Below are 18,671 nucleotides of genomic sequence, written 5' to 3'. Positions count from 1 at the left end.
TACATTGCAAAGCAAAACTCCCAGGAAGAAGAAAATGGTGGCCCTGAAAAAAATTAATGAAACCCTGGGAAACTCTGCAAGCACCTCCTTCTCTTCTAGTGAAGAGCCAGCTACTCAAAAGTGTCCACTTAAGATGCGGAATTGTCCCCTCCCATGGTAAAGCCCTAGAGTAGGGAGGCTCCAGTGGCAAAGGCCTTGCCCAAGGTCACGGAGCTGTCCCTGGGCTCCTTCCAAAACCCTTATCACACGGAGATAATAGGACGCCTCGGATCTTGTCCTTGGAAGAACTCAGATTTCAGTGAGGAGAGCCCAATCCCAGAGTACGACAGGAGACCAGGGGTGTGCTAACTGGGCGTCGGGAAGGACAGTGTGGGCCTGTGCCTGTCAGGGTTCCACCCAGAGGACATGGGCCTCGCTGAGAAGAGCTCGGGGCTCCCACACCCTCACCTCCTTCCCAGGAGCTCTATCTCCGGGAGGCGGGCTAGCACGGGGTGGGGAGTGGGCGGAAGGCTTCTCCTGGATTCAGCTCCTCGAAAGGCTCCATGACTACAGAGGAAAGAAGAGTAATGACTATGACACCTGGTGTATACACGGCATCACAGTTACCCCAGCAACCCGGGGGCGTCCTTGGTACCAACTCCCCGTGTTCAGCAACATTTCAAGAGCCAGACGGCTGTCCCAGGGTCTACACGCAGGGGCAGGACCCAGGCCACAGCGGTTACTGGCGAGCACGCTCCCTCTGTACCCCAGGCCCAGAGCAAACAAGCAGGACCCTGCCATTTCCGGCAGCACAGGGGTACACAGAGAAGCTGATGCCCGGAAAGCGCACGGGTCTGACAACAGACAGAATATGTCGGAAACAACCAGTGAGGCCAAATGGAAGGAAGGCAGTAAACCAGGGGTCCAGGGAGAGCAGACAAGAACGATCAGCGTTGGCCAGAAGTCTTTGTCAGCTCCAGCCCGTTAATCCAACTCATCTTGGCAGGGAAACCTGAAAGCTGAGACTGTCTGGACCCCACTAGAACATTATTGGTTGCAGAGCTGAGTTCAGCCCCGACAGGTCCTAGCTGGACACTGGCCAAGATTCTTGGTCACAAAGGCTCCCAGAGCCAAGGTCAGAAGCACTGCTGCTCCAGTGCACGTAATTCCATCAGCGCACAGCAGGCCACGGGGTGCGGTGCTGGGCCCTGACCCCGGTGCCTTTGTGAAGATCTAACCAAGCAAGAGCCACACTCACCTCCACCCACTGTGGCGCGCGGGACCCGCAAGCTGGAAAGAAAACTTGGCCCCCTGGGGCAGGGCAAGCAGCCTAGGCGGGGGGAGGGGCTGTGTCCTGGCCAGGCCTGAGGCTGCACAGACCTCCCCGTGGGCTACACACAACACCAGAGGCCAGCAGATCCCCAGCAAGCCGGAGCCGAGCGTCTTCTTCTTTAACCTTCGGCAAGAAGCAGCTCTAACAAGAATCATTTACCCACAGATAGCCAGCCCAGCGGTTGGGAGCTCATGCAGGTATACGGTCATCACTCGGAAGGGCTGTAAGAGTCATTGTTGTGATAACTGTGAAGTCGAGGCAGGTACACGGGAAATGCTTAGGATAGGATATAGGTTTGGGAAAACCATTAGCATAAAAATACACACACATTGGGCTTCCCTGGTGGCGCAGTGGTGGAGAGTCCGCCTGCCGATGCAGGGGACACGGGTTCGTGCCCCGGTCCGGGAAGATCCCACGTGCTGCGGAGCGGCTGGGCCCGTGAGCCATGGCCACTGAGCCTGCGCGTCCGGAGCCTGTGCTCCACAACGGGAGAGGCCACAACAGTGAGAGGCCTACATACTGAAAAAAAAAAAAAAAAAAATTAAAAATAGGGCTTCCCTGGTGGCGCAGTGGTTGAGAATCCGCCTGCCGATGCGGGGGATGCGGGTTCGCGCCCTGGTCCGGGAAGATCCCACCTGCCGCGGAGCGGCTGGGCCCGTGAGCCGTGGCCGCTGGGCCTGTATGTCCGTAGCCTGTGCTCCGCAACCGGAGAGGCCACGGCAGCGAGAGGCCCGCATACCGCAAAATAAAATAAAATAGAATAAAATAAAATAAAATAAAATACTCACACACCACACTTCTAACACTGAACTGTTACAAAAACCAAGCCAGGAAGATGAAGATGATCGTGTATCTGTAAGTGTGAGAATGGGGGACCTTTTATAAATGTGTAGACATCATTTAAGTCGCGACAGTGTCTCTAGCAAGAAACAAATTCTGTAAAAGTGCCTTATGTTCTTACAGATGACCTACATTGGGGATTTTTTCCATTTAAATGGGGGTTGGGAGGAGTAAAAAGAGCAAGAGACATCAACTGTCTCGTTGCCAGTCACAACCTCACCCAAAGACTTCATCAGCCTGGCCAGCCCTCAGCCCGAAGACGTTCCTATTGTTATGCTGAGAACTGCCCTGAGAACTGCCCTTCCTCACGGCCGCCCGGGCACCGCTGCCCGGCCTTTCCAGGAGCAGAACAGCACAGGAGCTCTCGCAGGCCAGGCGGGCGGCCTGCGGTCTGGCGGGCTCAGTCCCTCACTCCCCCGAAAGCTGGGTGCACACTCCTTTCTCCTGCAGGCCGAGGCCCGCGCGTCCCAGAACCCCACCCCGCCACAATGCGCACGCTTCTCATTCCGGGCCCCAGGACCTTCAGAGCTACAACATCTCCAGGCTCCACGATTCTCCAACCACCTGGTTCAGCAAACTGTCCTTCCTCTGTGGGCTGCACTCGTGCACATTCCTGTGTAGACTCCCCGCCCTCACCCAAGCTCCCACAGGCCCCAAGCTGGCCAGGACTCGTGGCAGACCTGCCACCCCCATTAGCGTGGAAGGCCAAGGCTTTGACACGGTGTTCCTAAGTATCAGGAGCGGAATGCTGGTGTCTCCTTACTTCCTCCGCCTTCCTCAATCCCTTCCCTGCTCCGGGAACGCGCCAGGCGGCTCCTGCCTGAGGCCTCTGTCCTCACTGGCCCTCCACCCGATGGATCTCTCCCATCACATCCTTCAGTCCAGAATCTCCTTCCAAAGAAGCCCCACCGGACCACCCTGCAGAGAGCCCAGCGCCCAGGGCCTGACCCCTGCCTGGGCCGGGGAGCCTCCATAAATATGGGACAATGGAAGGATGTCCCCCCCCCCGCCTTTGAATCCTCCAAGCCTGACCATTGTGCAAATGCCCACACTGGAAGAGATGCCAGTAATTCTGGTCCAACGTGTTCCAGTGCCGGGGGTAGGGCCTGCTGGTTGGCATTCCTGACTTGAGATTGTGAACACATTCTTGGAGGGTAAAAATTAACCAGCAGCCACCTGGTTGGGCCTCAGGCCCCGGAGGCTCCAGGTACTGATCAGAAGAGCGGTCTCCCTCTAAGGCACAGCCGCCCTCATCGCCATTTCACCAAGGCCAGGCCAGAGCAGGGCCCGGGTCTGCGTTGTTCCTGAGGAAACCCAGAATAATTGCACTCATACATCATAGGTTCTGGCATGCGGGTCCCAGACTGAACCATTTATCCAAATTAAAGCCATTCTCCAGAAACAAAATCAGACCCTTTTAATTGAAAATAAAACCAAGCAACCCCAAAGGCTCTTTTTTTTTTTCCTTAATGAAAGACATTCTTCCTGCTTTCTCATTCCATTAATCACTGAGTTTACACAATCTGTCCAAAGAGCTCGGTAAGAAGTCTCCCTCTTTGCCTGCAGGCCTGGTTTTTCCCAGCGCGCGCCAAGCCGGCCGGGAGTGCAGGCACACGGGGAGAGCACCGGGATTCTGCAAGCACGCTGTTTGTCAAACTGCAATCCCGCCATATACTTCAAGGGGGCTTCAAAAAGCTTGTGTTCACTTCTAGGTATACACTCCAAAGGAAGAGACAGCAGGGATCCGAACAGATACCTGCACGCGCATGTTCGGAGCAGCGTCATTCAAAATAGCCCGAAGGTACAAGCAACCCACGTGTCCACTGGAGGACAAATGGATAAACAGAAGGGTGGTCTTTAGGGACAATGGAATAGCATTCAGTCTTAATTAAAAAGGAAGGAAATTCTGACACATCCTACAACACGGATGAAACTCGAGGACATTCTGCTAAGTGAAATAAGCCAGTCCCCCCCAAAAAAAACACATATTATATGATTCCACTTCCATAAGGTACCGAGAGTAGTCAAATCCATAGAAACAGCAAGTAGAATGGTGGGTGACAGGGGTTGGGGGAGGAGGAGTCAGTGTTTAATGGGGACGGAGTAAGAGTTCTGTTTCATGGATGGTGGTGACGGTTTCACAATACGAAAGCACTAATGCCACGGAACTGCACACTTGAAAATGGTTAAGTTATGTTATGGGTGTTTTACCACAATCAAAAACAGTTTGTGTTCTTTGACCTCGAACCACTTTTAGAAGTCCCTCCAAGAACATGACCGGCCAGGATCTTGCCCAACGATCTCCGTGCAAGGGTGCACACAGGCTGTACGTGACCAGAGGACAAACGGTCGTCATGTACATACTGGGCTCTGCACTGCCCTCAACACTCGTGTGTATGCAGAGTTAGCTACAAGTGGGGAAATGCTTGTATTGCCACACGGATGCTAAAATAATACATGTGATCTCAAGTTGGTAACCTTGCAAAGCACAGAGTGTACACAGCGTACGAGAGGGTGAAAACATTACTCCCTGGGTGGTAGCATTAGGACATTTTTCCTGCATTCGTAACATCTCTCCCTCTTTTCCAAGTCTACAGCAAACGTATTACACGAAAATTACTTTGTAGAAAAAGAATCAAAAAATAATTTAGGAAGCAAAGGCATGTCCATGACCTGCGAATCGTCTCCCACCCCCTGAGCAACACAGATGACAAATGTCCCCTCCCCTCCCAGGGCAGGACAAGAGAAAACATGTGCCTGGCCAGCTGAGAGCCGGGCCTGCCTCACTCAGCCGTCAACCCAGAGGACAAGAGCAGAGGCGTGTTCCCTTTCCTCCGCCCCCAGCCCCTGGGCGCTTCAGGTCTTTCCAGAGAAGAGGAACTTTCGGAAACACACCCGTCCAAGATCAGGGGCAAACTCCTGAGTGCCCAGGGCGTCCTCCTGTTATCACAAAGGCTTGCCCCCCGGGGGAACAGATAGGGCCTCCAAGAATGGGGAAGTGATGTTTCAGCAGGAGCCCCTGGGGCGGTGAAAATCCGGCAGGACCAGAGTAAGCAGCCGGCCGGGAGCTGGCAAGCGGGAGGGACATCCAGGGCGACGGGCGTGACCCCGGCAGTCAGACAAAACAGCACCCAGGAGGAGCGCCCGCCCGAGAGGGCGGCCATGTCCCCGGGCTGCAGGTGGGGAACGAACGGAGAGGGCAGTCACGGGACAAAGGGCGCCTTCTACCCCAGACCTGTGGCCGCCGGAGCCCAGCTCTTTCCTCCCAGCACGCTGCCTTTGATGTGCATCCAAAATCACCAGTGGTGAGGGGTGAGCACTCAGGAAACCTCTGAAAAAGGTGATGGATTGCCAGCGGAGGAGAACGCCAGGACCGAGTCAATGGGGCCCTTTTGTTCCCGCAGCCCGTCGGCAGGAATGTGTACAGAACGCAGACGCCCCAGCTAATGGCCCAGCCTGGCCCAGGGGCGGTTCGCAGGGCCAGCTGTAGGCTGCTCCCCCGCGCCCTGGGAGGCTCCACCGTGAGTGAGATGCAACACAGAGCAGCTGTGCTCCAGGGTAATGAGGGCAGCGGGTTCCTGAACCCTCCGGTGCGAGACGACCGGCTCCGGAGCTTCCGGGGCACAGCCGCCTCCCCCCGGAGAGAAGAGCCAGGCGGGCCTCACTGCACGCACTGCCTTTGCCTCTGCCTCTGCCCCTTCTCCAGAGCCTTGGCCTTCGTCCACTGGGGCACCTCACTCATTCGTGTGTCTTTAAAACCTCGGGGTCTGGTGTCCATCACCAGGTTCGGAAAACCTACGCTCAAGAGGTTCCAGGTCATACCCTGTGGCTGCCACCCCCTAAGACACGACGAAAGGAGGTGACACCCTTCCCGCCTGGCGGGAGGTCCCCCAGCGCACGGGCGCGGACCGGCTGGGGGTGGTACCAACGGGCTGCCACTCGGGAAGCTGAAATGATGATCCCCTCACGTGTCCCCTCAATCGTAGAAATAGAGCCGTGCCCGCACAGGGCGTCCTGAGTGCTGTCAGCTCCCCCAGGCAAAAGAGGAAGAGGAAGGCAGGCAGCTGGCCACGTGCCATAGTCAGAGCTGAGGAAGGAGGAAGAGAGGCGAAGTCTCCACGTCCGAGGAAGCAGCTGCGGCCGGAACCCCGGCCAGCACGGACGGCGGGCACTCTCGAGAGCTTTCGGAGCCTCCGCCAGGCCCTCGAGGAGGGGTGACGCGGGCAGGGGACCCTAGAGACCCCTGGCCTTGGGAAGAAGTCCCAGCATCGCGGAGGGACCTGGGTTCCACTCTGGGACCCTGCCCAGCACCGCACCACCCCCTCCGTGCACAGGCTCAGGCCCCTGTGACCAAGGGGGCACTCACTTTCTGTGGATGAGGGCCAGGTACAGGCTCTGTCCCCAGACAGACCTGGGTTCCGACCAGCCCCACGACACAGGCAAATGACTTAAGCTCGCTGCGTCTCAGTGTCCATTCCGGAAAACAGAAACAAAAACGTTACCTTGCAACGTTGGCTGACGACCTCTCTGATCGCGGATACCAAGCACCCCATCGCGCATGGGTAACCACACCGTCAAAAGAAGGCATTAATCCTGCAAGGTTACTAGGCTGGGAGCATGGGAGATACTTGCCAAGGGCTCCCAGGGCTTCCGGCCCAGGCGGGCGGGCGTAGGGGGTTGGGGCGGGGGGCAGTGGCACGGAACATGAGGAAACCTCTTCTCCCGGAGTTGGTGGCTCTGGGGATCACGTCCTTGGCACGATCAGGAAATGCTCCACCAGAGGGAATTTTCCTGATCACGGACACAGACTCCTTAAACATAAATTTTTCATTAAGTTAGCCCATTTGGGACCCAACATATTAATACTAGGTCATCGCCTTCTTTTTAAAAAAAATTAACATAGCTCTTTTAAAATGTCATGGGGTCATCAGGATGGCTCTCCTCCCCTCAGTGACACAGTAGGGCATTCTGATGGCTCCTAACAGTGGCCTCGGGTGGCAGTCATCCTCACCTTCACTGGCCTCCTCCCTCCTATCCAGCAGAGGCCGTCCCCAGCAGGGGTCTGGGACAGCAGGTAGGAGACGTCCGGCCGGCCCGCACCAGGGGCCAGGTGCGCAGTGGGGACCCCAAGTGCACCCAGAGCGGGACAGAGAGATGTCCCCGCAAGAGGGCAGAGCCCCGCAGAGCTCGTGGCTCTGGCAGGCAGACACCCGGCTGACCCACACCAAAATGATGCGTGCAGGCGGCAGGGGGAGGGGTGTGGTTCCCCCAAACTCATTCCTGGTGCGCAAAGCGCAACAGGAAGCTCCAGAAACCTGCAGACTCTAGCTTTCTGCTTTTATGGGAAAAGGACAGACTTCAAGGAAATGAGTGTTCCCACGCTGAGCTCACTCACAACTACAGAGCAGCAAATCTGCCTTTTCTAGGGACTCAACACACTGGAAGATTCAAAACGTCTTCTGAACCCTAAGAGACAGTTAACTCACGTTCAGCAGCATCCTGACTGAGGCCATTTTTAATGTCTAGGTGTTTTAAAATCAGTGAGGCGGCACAGAAAAATACACCCTCGCTGTTGGACAGTTGGGGTTTAGAGATCATTCCATGTGGACATCCGTGGTAAGATCAGGCCACACAACACCCTCTCTCACCTGCCTCTGCTTAACGGCGAGGATTCAAAGAAGTAACTCCGCCAGAGCGGTGCCCAGAGCCCGGACAATAATGACGGCAGTGATGATTTTGAACACTCTCGCTAACAGCCAGGAACATGTAGCGGCTCTGAGTTAACAGAATGCCTATTTAACTAACCAACTGGCCAGACCCCTTATTCTGGATCAACAGAGATTAACTGCAAAGGACTCCAGGGGGGCAGGGCCGGCTCTAGGTCACTGATGACCCCCATGCTTACCGGGTCGCACAGGGAAGAGCCTAGGGTTCAGGGTCTGTGTACCTCCGGGACCCCATCCCAACCCACCGCCTGGCACCAGAAGACCCTTCAAGAAACGCAGCCATAAAACAGGGGCCTCTCCAAGAGAGCGCAGAGCCACTGTAGGAAAGCCTCTCTACTCAGGGAGCTGTGGATGCACTGGGTGGCTGAGATACAACAGTAACTTTCTGCCTGCTGGAGGCTGGCTATTTCTCTAGCAGCAGCAGCCGGCACCTCGCCCTCATAGGCGTTTGGGGGCAGGGGTCGGGGGTGGAGCAGGGTTGGGTTTGGGTACAAAAGGCTTTCTCCTAGCGTGGTGGTGGTTTTTGCCAGGCTGACCCTAGAGGAGGAGCAACGCAGGCACGGAGAGCCAGAGGGCTGGGTTTGATCTAGTCCCCAACTGTTTTGCACTTTAATAAATGTACTCACCTGTAAAATGGGCCTTGTGTACAAGCTGCCATTGCCACATGGTGGGTCAGAAATCATCCCCTCTTGGCCTTTCCCCTCTCTTTTCTTGCCTTTTTGCCTTATTCCCAGGCCATTTTTAATCCCATCAGTAATATCTCCTGCAGCCCAGGAACATACTTTGACCTGGTGACCTTTAGCTCCCAGGGTCACGTTTGCAAATAGCTCCACTGAAAACCCATAGGTGCCAAAGCTCCACTTTGCAAAAGCCAAGTCAATTTGCATCCAGGAGCACCAGATCCTGAGGCTGCTACTTTTTCTATCTTTTCCTTGGTTTGTAAAGAAATAATTCATCTGCTGCTGCTGCTAACTTTGGCACCTCAGCTGAGGAATTTGCGGCCAGGACATGCATCCACTTGACAGACAAGCAGCAGCGACTTCAGGGCCCTGGAACCTCACTGTCCGGGCCGAATCCTGGGCTGCACCAGCACGCTGGGCAACAACTTGGACAAGATACTTCGCCTTTCTTTGCCTCTCAGTCTGCATATCTGTGAAACGGAGCACGAATCCCAGCTCCCTCCCGGGGTTGTTATTTGGGTGAATGCAACGAATGCATGCAAAGCATTTAGCACAAGCAAACACTCCATAAGCGTTTGCTTCCACTACGCTATTACTTTGCTATTACTCCGTCTCTGGGGTCACTTTTACTTTGCAAAATTACTAAGTAAGATCACTGTTACTTTGCTTTGAGGTCAGGAGCCTGGCCTCCAAGCCAGTTCCCACAGTCAGCTCCCTGTGCACAGAGGTCCCCTGGTTCTCCGAAGACAGGCCTTGCCCACTCCACCCTGCAGCTGCAGCGACTCCCTGGGCCCTCCAGGCCTCCGCACAGAAATGCCTTTCTTAATACTTGTTGATTGATTTGCAAATATAACCTCCCAGGCCCTAAAGAGGAGAGAATCACAAGGACACACAAACCTCTTTCAAAAGGCAAAGCACTTCAAAAAGAATAATATGCACAGACCACATATACCAAAATGCCAGGACGGTTAGTTCTGAAGGGCTTTGCGATATCGATGCAATGATAATTTTCAGCCACATTTTCAGAATATTTAGAGTGCTCCATGATCATCAGTGTATTTCAAGAGTCCTCCATGAACACGCATTCCCATTACAAAAGAGTGAAAATGGGGGAAGACTCTGTCAGAAGATCAAAGTGTGTGAAGGACAGGGACACCCTCGGGGTCTGGGGGACTTCTAAGTGGGCAGTGACCTCCCTCAGCAGCCGTCTCTGCAGGCCACACACCCCATGGGCTTTTATTTTTTTAACCACACTGGAGAATGGGGGGCACCCGCCAGCGCTGTCCCAAGAATTCAAGGGGAGCTCTTCAGCCCCTTCCCGCCACACAGATTTTCGAATCACTTCAAGCGAACGACCCCATCTCGCTTATCAGACCCCGGCGGCGCCCACCGAGCCCGGGACCCTCCCTCTTCCTGCCTGTCAGCGACAGCGCCGGCGTGGCAGCAGGCACGTGCCGCAGGTGGCCCCGGCCCCGCACGCCCCCGCCCGGTTCCCGCTCCTTCTGAAGTCAGGAAGGAAGCGCCAAGGGACCCCCTGCTTCCCGCCCAGCACAGGCAAAGGGAAAGAGAGACGCACCGGAAAGCCCGCTTGCAAAGAGCGGGAGAAGAGTCCTGAGCCTTCCCATTGCAGCTCCGACTCGGCTCTCCGCCTGGAGAGCGAAGTCCACCCGGGCGCCGCCGCGACAGTGCCGCTCCGGCCCGCGCCCGCCGTCCAGGGCGCCCCGGCGCCGAGGGCCCCTGACGCAGCCGGCCCGCTCCCCGGCTGCGTCCGCGCGCCCCAGCCGCGTCCCCGCGACCCCGTCCCCAGACCACGTCCGGGACCCCGGCCGAGCCCGCCCGCGCCCCCCGCCGTGTCCACCCGACTCTGTCCCTGAGCCCCGCTCCCCCGTTCCCGGACCCCGGCCGAACTCTCGGCCCCAGCTCAGGTCCCCGCGCGCCCGGAGCTCTGTTCCCCTGCGCGCCCCGAGCCCCCTGCCCGCTCCCCAGGAGCAGACGCCGGCGCCCGCCCGCCCGAGACAAAGAGGTTGGCGGTGCGTGCCCCCCTCCAGTACCTGGGCGAGCGGCGGCGCGGTCCCGCGGGGCGATGGCCGCAGCAGGCAGGGCGCCGAGTAGCGCGAGCAGCGCGCGGGCGGGCGCGTCCTCCTGGCTCGCGGCCGCGCCCGCCGCAGGGCCCCCTCGAGGCGGCGCAGGCAATCGCCGCCGCCACGCCCGGGCCGGCCGGTCACCTGGCCTCATCGCCCTAACAAAGCAGCGCGCTCCAGGCGCGCCCGGGGCCCCCGTGCGGCCCTGCGACCTCTCTGCGTTGGCCAGGTGGGCCTGAGAATTATTAGACCCGTTGAGCAGCCCAGGCTCAAAGTGTTCACGGGCTGGCGGGTCCCGAATGGGCAGGCAAAGTCCTGGTTCCTGCACCACTGGTTCGTTCGTTCGTTCGTTCGTTCATTCGTTCGTTCATTCACTCATCCGGCTCTATAATTATTGTGCTCTTAGAAAGCGAAACCTCGCTGCCCGCCTGTAACTTACAGTCTGCTGGTGGTAGTGCACACGTAAAGCAGCACGGCTGTAACAGAGGAAACCCAAGATGCTTTGGAAGCCCTGGAAAGTCCGGCCAACGGAGGGAGAGGGTCGGGAAAGACTTTAGAAGTCACGTCTTCCTGAAATGAGCAAGATTTAGGCAGGCCAGGAGTGGACAAGAAAGAAGGTCCCAGACAGAGGGATGCTCAGAGGAGGAAAGGCAGATAGATGCCAACATCCCCAAGACACAGATGCCCCTTACTCAGTCCCAAAGCCTCGGTTTCCCCATTGGTGAAAACTGGGAAGTGGACATCATGCTCTTGAAGGTCCCCTTGTAAAACGTAGGCCCTTCTGCAGAATTAGAAGGGCTATTCCTCCTGTACAAAAGAACAGTTTCATCAACACTTTGTCTTGTGAACGCACAAAGCCCCTTACACAGGGAAGACGTTTCCAGGAAGGCACTCCACCCTACTTCCTGCAGAAGAGACATAGATTGTATCTGTCACCCGGACAAAATGTTCTTAGAATCCCACCTGGAAAAGTGGGCACATCTTGGAGGGCAGTTACCAGGAATTGTCCCTGATTCAGGAATGCAACATCCAAACCCACCGTGGCTCTTCAGGAGCGGCCCTGCCCGTCCTGTCCGAGCACAGAGCAGGAAAAACATGGCTTGTCAGGACCAGTGGAGAGACTGAGCAAGAAAATCATCTCTGAATGGACTTCTTTAAAAGTAGCCAGCCATCAAAAACCTTGTGGCCCTGAATCCACAGTAAGCGTGTCCAGGGAGGAGATGCAACAGACCCCTTGTTTGCATCCCTGAGGACGCAGGCCAGGTCTGCTCAGATTCTACTCTCACTGTTCACCATCTCTTCCGAAGGATTTGAACAATCCCTGCAATGCTCTGATTTCTCAAGAAGTCAAAATCACTGGACTCTCATTCCCAGCTGAGTAGGGCATTCATTTCTTGAGGCAAAGCCTTCCTGAGCCCTGAGCCCCAGGCCTCGGAAACATTTTTCCAGACATTTTTCCTGCCCTCTAGGACACCCCAGCCCAAGAGGTGACAGGATGACACAGGAGGTGTGGAGGAAAAGAGCCTCAGGGGAGTTGGGGAGGTCGCAGCCAGCTGACCCCTCAGTGGGAGTGAGGCAGGTCCTGTTACTATCCCCTTTTTACTGACAGGCTAAAATCATAGGTAACTTGCCCAAGGTCGCCAGCTGGTCAGCTACAGAATATGATAAGGACCCAAGACCATCAGGCTGACAAGCTGCCCTGCCCTGCCCATCCATCCAGCTCAATTGTGCTGAGTTGTGTCTTTGCTTAAATATCTCTTCCACCAGACTCCCAGGACGGGGGACAGGGGGTGATGGCGGTGGTGGAGACCTTCAGACCCACAGCCAACAAGTCTATCCATCTTGCATCGCAGAATCTATCACAACATCAAGGTCCGTGTTAGCCGAATGACTAAGTGAATTTGAACTTCACGAGGTATTACAATATCCAGGATCCGCTTGCAGAAGCTGGGTTGGTAAGTTTGCCTAAGATTTCACAGCTAGGAAGCTGGGACTCTTTGCCCCTGTCAGGAAGGCCCTCCTACCCGCGAGTTGCTCCCCTCCCCTCCCCCACCAGGGCCAGCCAGTCTCACTGACCCTGCTGCCCTCTACTGGGCTGGCTGCCTTGACCACACCCTTATTTCTGGGACCACAGTGACCTAGATGCCAATTCATGCAGTGTCTGTCTTCACACCTATACAGTGTCCTCAGAAGGTAGAAGGCACAGTGGACCTGGTGTCCCCTTGCAATCTCTGCCAGCCCGTGCAACTGGCTCCCTGATTCACCAAAGTGCAGACTCCACACCTGGCCCAGAGTCTCCCAAGGGGGGACCCATGCCCCACGAGGCCATCCTGGGTCCAGGGACTCCACACTTGGCGGGCTGAAACTCTGAGTTCCCAAGAATTTAAACAAAAACAAGGCATGCAGCAATTATCTAAAAGAGAATGCGCAATTTTTCCATCCTTACCCATCCAAGAATATCTCAAATCTGAAAACAAAAGTCTCAAACCAATTTAGATGAGGGAAAAGCAGGCATATGCCAAGAATGGCAGTTCCCTTCCCAGCACTCCATAGGGAGCAGGGTGCAGGGGCGAGGAGGGAGGTCTGGGCAGGAAACACTGGTGTCTCTGTCCCTCCTCTCTGCAGCTTCACTCTTGGTCCTCTCAGCCAGGAGCTCTGAAAGAACTTTTTAGAAGCTTGTCGTTGCCCTGAACATGGTCTTGGTCATGGCAAAAGTCTGATACATTTTTGTCCTTTAGATCAAAAGGAATATGTGAGCAATGACTTGGATATTTTTCCTATTTCTTATTTTCTTGCCCTGGAAATTAATATTGTCCAAAGAGCCCCTGAAAGGAAAGGGGTAGCTGGAAACATTACACGAGATGTAGCTGGATGGGTAAATTTGCCCAAGATTTCACAGCTAGGAAGCTAGGATTCTTTGTCCCAGCTGTAACAGATGCTGTGACGAAAGGGTGGAACAGGAGAGGGGGCACGTGCCTTAAGATACCGTGTCCCTCAAGACCTCCCTGGGACTGTCGCCCTCTCCTCACTTTCCTTCTCCCCCTCAACACACAATCCCTTAGCCACAACCAAACGCCTCGCCTTTTCTATATCCCCAAACCTTTTGCAAACCTATGGAACCTTGGTACCCTCTCCCCCAAAATGCACAGACACACCAACTTCTGCAAGGTGGGCTCCAGGAGACCACTGCCTGGGCACGGATTAACTCTCTGTGCCGCTGGTACCACCGGGTCTCTGGGAAGTGGGCTCCTAGACAGCCATGATCAGTGATCACACCCTGGCAAGTGAAAGGAGGGCAGGAGACGTGGGGTGGTAGTGCTGAGACCCGCCCTGGGGAGTGCTGCAGCAAGGCCACCCTTTGCAACTGACGCTGTCCCCAAAGGAGGCTGATGCCAGAGGGCTGCTGCCCAGTGGCCGGGCAAAAAAAAATGTTCACTGAGGAGGGATCCGAGTCACTACTGCAGGGCCAGCTGCACTCCCTTGGGATGCTCTTTGCCGCCGAGCTGCGCCCAGCGCTGCGACTACCCCAGCAACGACTGAGTGGTCTCTCCGTGCTCTCTCCATATTGAGAGCGGGAGGACTGCCCACCCCGTTTGTGTCCCAGGAGCAGCCTGCTGACCGAACCCTGCCGGGCTCCATCCTGCGAGTGCTGGGGTGCTTTCCCTCCCCCCCGTGACAAGCAGGCCTCACTGGGGAAAGTAGGAGCGCTGCACTCGCCTACCTGTTGGTCCCCCAACAACAGCAGCCCAGGAAACCACGGCAAAGGGCCCAAGGACAAACACAACAACCGTAGAGAGGAGAGAAAATACAGACTCTCCGGAGCAGACGCGATCCAGACGTGCGTGTGACTGTGAACGTCTGGTGCCCCTCAAAGACAGACAAAACCTGCAAGCTGTCCCTGCAGCCGAGCGCACGCCTCACAGAATCAGGATACGCGGATCTGCCTGCCGGTGCTTCTTGCAACGTCTGGAGCCAAGGGGAGATAACCGGTCCACCCAAGGAGGAGCAGCTAGACTTGTTCTCCCCTCCTCGCCATTACCTTTGACCACCAACACCTCTACTCCCGCAGTCCTCGCCTTACACACCCGGTCGGCGGGGGACCCTTGCTCAGGAAGCCGTGCCCCTGCCTTCTAGCTGGGCTGACCACTAGTTCCTTGTGTGCAGGGACTCTGTTTCGCAGCTCTGCATCCCTAGCAGATGTGGGGGGGGATGTGGTTGGTTCCCAGACCGGGGCAGACAGCCTACGGGGTGAGCCTGGAGCATCTTGTAGCTCCAGAAAGTGAGGACGTGTTCAGAGAACAAAAGGATCAGGGCCACCCCGTTGAAGGGACACAGCAGAGGGACCAGCTCGAAAGAGCTCCCAGTGGCCAAACCTGGGCAGTTTCAGCGAAAAAATAAACATCATCATTTTGGGTTATAAAGTGTAAAGTGAAATGCCCCTGAGTCCATCCTGACTGAATGAGTAAATGGATGAATGAATGGGAAAAAACAGGCAACACCCTCTTACAGAAGAATTCCAAGCAAGTTCTGTAGATGGTTCCCCTTGTCAAGGAGATGCACTTTATTCCCCGCCCCTAGGGTGTGGGCTGTGCTTAGGACCTCCTTCCAAAGAGTCAAGTGTGAAGGGTGGAGGGGGCCTACGAGTAACCTTAAGGTGGAGAAACCCAACACGCGTGACCTCAGCCAGCTGATCAAGGTCACCCGTGATGAGTCACCTTGGGAGTGTGTGCCCTTGACCTGATGTGGTGAGAATGGCGCTCAGGTCTCCCTCCCAGGAACCAGGAACTCCAGCCTAACTGTGAGTGAGCACCAGACACGTCCCAGCTGAGGGACAAAACACCTGACCAGGCCTCCTCAAGACTGGCCAGGCCAGCAAGAACGAGGAAGTCCGAGAAACTGTCACGGCTCGGGAGCCCGAGGAGACGCTACGAACACAGGTCACAGGGCGTGTGTGACACGGATGGGATGCTGGGACGGAGGAAGGACAGTACAGGCAAGGTGTGGCCTCCAAATAAGCTGCTGACCTGAGTTAAGAGTGATGTCCCAATACCGGTTCCTTAGCTGTGACCAGGTGGCGTTGTGATATAAGATGTTAAGGGCCGGAAAAACTGGGGTCGGGCAACCAAACAGAACTCTGGACGGTCCTTGCAACCTTTCTGTAAATCTAAAGCAATTCCCAAATAAAACGGTTATTTTTTTAAATGCCATGGAAGCTATAGGAAGAAGATGGCTTCTCTGCAGACGGCAGCACGGCTGTGCTTCCCTGACTGCAAATACCCAAGTGCCAAGCCGTCACTATGGATGGCCCTTTGTATCCTAGGGTAACCCAAACCCCCCCAGATTTTCTATGAACCTCTGGCTACAAAGAAACGTGCTAACCTTACCCAGGAGAACTTGTCCAAACTGGAAGTCATGGAAGTGCTAAGCTAGTTCCCTCAGTTTCCCTTTCACCTTCATATTTCACCACTTCTTAAAAGTTTTCTTTTTTTAAGTGAAATTCTAGATTTATTCAAAAAGAAATGAAATTTCCTGGATGAAGCATTTGTGTAATAATATTACTTCTGAATCTGTGTCTCGGAAATAAATGGCCGAATAGTTATAGCTATACTTTTAAGCATTAATAATGGGTACTACTCAGGAAACACACTGTGAAAAAAGACATGATTTAGTCTTTGCTAAAGATAATTGCTAAAACATACATATCATGGTTACTTAAGATAACATGGATACTTAATTAAAATTTAGAATATAACAACATCTGACTCTTATCCTGTGGACATGAAAGGAAAAATACAGTAATCCATTTTACCCATTACATGTTACAAAATCAGACAGAATGAATTTATAAGCAGTGTTTTATAATAATAACAGCAATTTAATTTTAAACAAATATATTCCCATCCTCTTCCTTTATCCTCTATATGTATCTAACCAGTAAAGCCTACTATATTGCTGAAATCAGTAATAATCCAATCTAGGATGCTTCCATTTTTTTTCCATGTTCGGCACCTAATTCAAAAATACCGTGAAATGAGCAGCGTGCAGTTCACGACATGCACGTCGAGATAAGTCATGATTCTTGCGCAGTGCCATCTTCAGGGGCCCCCAGAAAACCCAGGGGTTGCCCCAACAGAACCTGCAGAAGGGGAGTTCACGGCGGTCTCTGGGCTGCCCACCTGTGCTCTCAGGTCCCAGCAGGCTCTGGTGGCCACCCAGCCAGAGCCCAGGACCGCTGAGAGCTGATCTCGTGCACAGACCCCCTCTAGGCCTGCTGAGCTCAGCCCCCCGACCACGGCTGACCAACCAAGAACCAGGCTGCGCTTGGATCTCCTGGCCAGTTGCACCGTTCTCACCAACCCGCCCAGTGTCCAGATGGACCACCTGGACAGCAACACTTCCCCACCAAAGAACGGAAGAATGAAGGTGTTCAGGCCAGGGCTCAGGGTAGTGGACACAGAGGACCCCCCTCCCTATAGACCCACAGACATGTTCCCATGTCCCGTGTCAGCCCCACCTGCAAGGCCTGAGACAGATCACGTCCTCGGGTCAGGAGGGGACCCTCATTACGGAAGGCTCGCTCCCACTCAAACTCAGGGAAGGCCCCTGTTTTGAGGCCGAGAAAGGCCAGGAAAAGCCTGTTTTTGTAACCAAGCAGGACCCTATGGGGCCTTCCCCGGACAGGCCTTCCCCCATATCCTCTGCTGTAGCTCCTCTCTGAGGTACCTAGATAATAGTATTTGACGCACATTTCCTGAGTTGTTTTACAGATGTGAAACCCTCACCAAATGGAAGATGTTAACTACTTGATGACCATGAGCACACGGGCCCCAGGCCTCCTGGAGCCTGAGGACGATCACGTTAACCCCTGTGACAATGCCCTGTGACCTCACCGTCAGCCAATCAGAGAACTGTGCACGAGGTGATCACATACCCTGCGACACCACTCCCTCACCTGGCTTTTAAAAATGATTTGCCAAAACCCTTCTAGGAGTTTGGGGTTTTGGGGGGGCACGAGCCACCCGTCTCCTTGCGTGGCCCTGCAATAAACCTTCCTCTGCTCCAGACTCTGATGTTTTGGTTTGTTTGAGCTCACTGTGTGTCGGGCACACAAGCTTGCGCTAACACTTGCAAGCCGGTCCGCAGTCCCGGGCCTGGCACTTCAGAGGATAGTTAGAACAGAGGAATGAGCCTGCCAAAACTGAAGACAGAAGGGAAATGGGGTCTCTGCAGGCTTCACAGAGTCCCTGCCACTGCCAAAGCCATTAGAGACACGGGCGTGAGCACGCAGAGCAGGGCTTCGGGGCTCAAGGGGTGAAAGGCCCCCATGAGGGCCAGCAGGCAGGAGCTCCCCAGCAAGGAGCCCCATCAGGCATCTCTTTCTGCAGATCACAGGCATTTTCAGCCACATCCTACTAGTGACTTATTAGTCAGAGGCTGTTACAGGCTGAACTGTGTCCCCTAAAGATTGATGTGTTAAAGTCCTAGCTCCCAGTGTCTTATTGTGACTGTGCTTGGAGGCGGGGCCCGTAAAGAGGTTTTTAAGGTAAAATGAGGTCGTTAGAGGGGACTAGTCCAACCTGACCGGTATCCTTATAAGAAGAGATTGGGACACAGACACGCATAGCGGAAAGACCATATGAGGACACGGCGAGAAGATGGCCGTGGACACACCAAGGAGAGAGGCCTCAGGGGAAACCAACCCTGCAGACACCTTGATCTTGGACTTTCGGCCTCCAGGACTGTGAGAAAATAAACTGTTGCCTAAGTTCCCAATCTGTAGTACTTCGCTACTGCAGTCCAGACAGACTAATACAGTGGCCCCAATTGTTGGCTTAAAACACATCATGGAGATCATTCTCTGATGCATTCATTCATTCATTCACGCATGCACTTGTGTATTCAATGAAGGGTCGGGTCACCAGACACCACTATGCATCAGGCACAGGGCAGTTAGATGCTGTCAGATCCTTCACCTAACATCCAGCCAACAGAACTTTCCAGAGCACACGTACTTGCCAAGGCTGTGCTGGAT

General features: G+C 54.8%; 1 protein-coding gene across 6 annotated transcripts in view; it reads right to left on the bottom strand.

The window, feature by feature from the left end:
* The window catches only part of TNS3 (tensin 3), a 225,516-nt gene extending 214,797 nt beyond the window's left edge, over positions 1–10,719 (bottom strand). The window contains exon 1 of one of the 6 annotated variants that reach the window (XM_067042998.1): positions 10,610–10,719. The gene's annotated coding sequence lies outside the window, so the exon portion shown is untranslated. The remainder of the gene's footprint in view (positions 1–10,609) is intronic. The other 5 variants (XM_067042995.1, XM_059073549.2, XM_067042997.1 and 2 more) reach the window with 5 other exon arrangements.
* Between the last annotated feature and the right edge of the window lie 7,952 nt (positions 10,720–18,671).

Source organism: Kogia breviceps, chromosome 9, assembly GCF_026419965.1.
Source record: "Kogia breviceps isolate mKogBre1 chromosome 9, mKogBre1 haplotype 1, whole genome shotgun sequence".
NCBI lineage: Eukaryota > Metazoa > Chordata > Mammalia > Artiodactyla > Physeteridae > Kogia > Kogia breviceps.
Note: the sequence above shows the minus strand (reverse complement) of the source record. Positions and strands in the feature narration are given on the sequence as shown.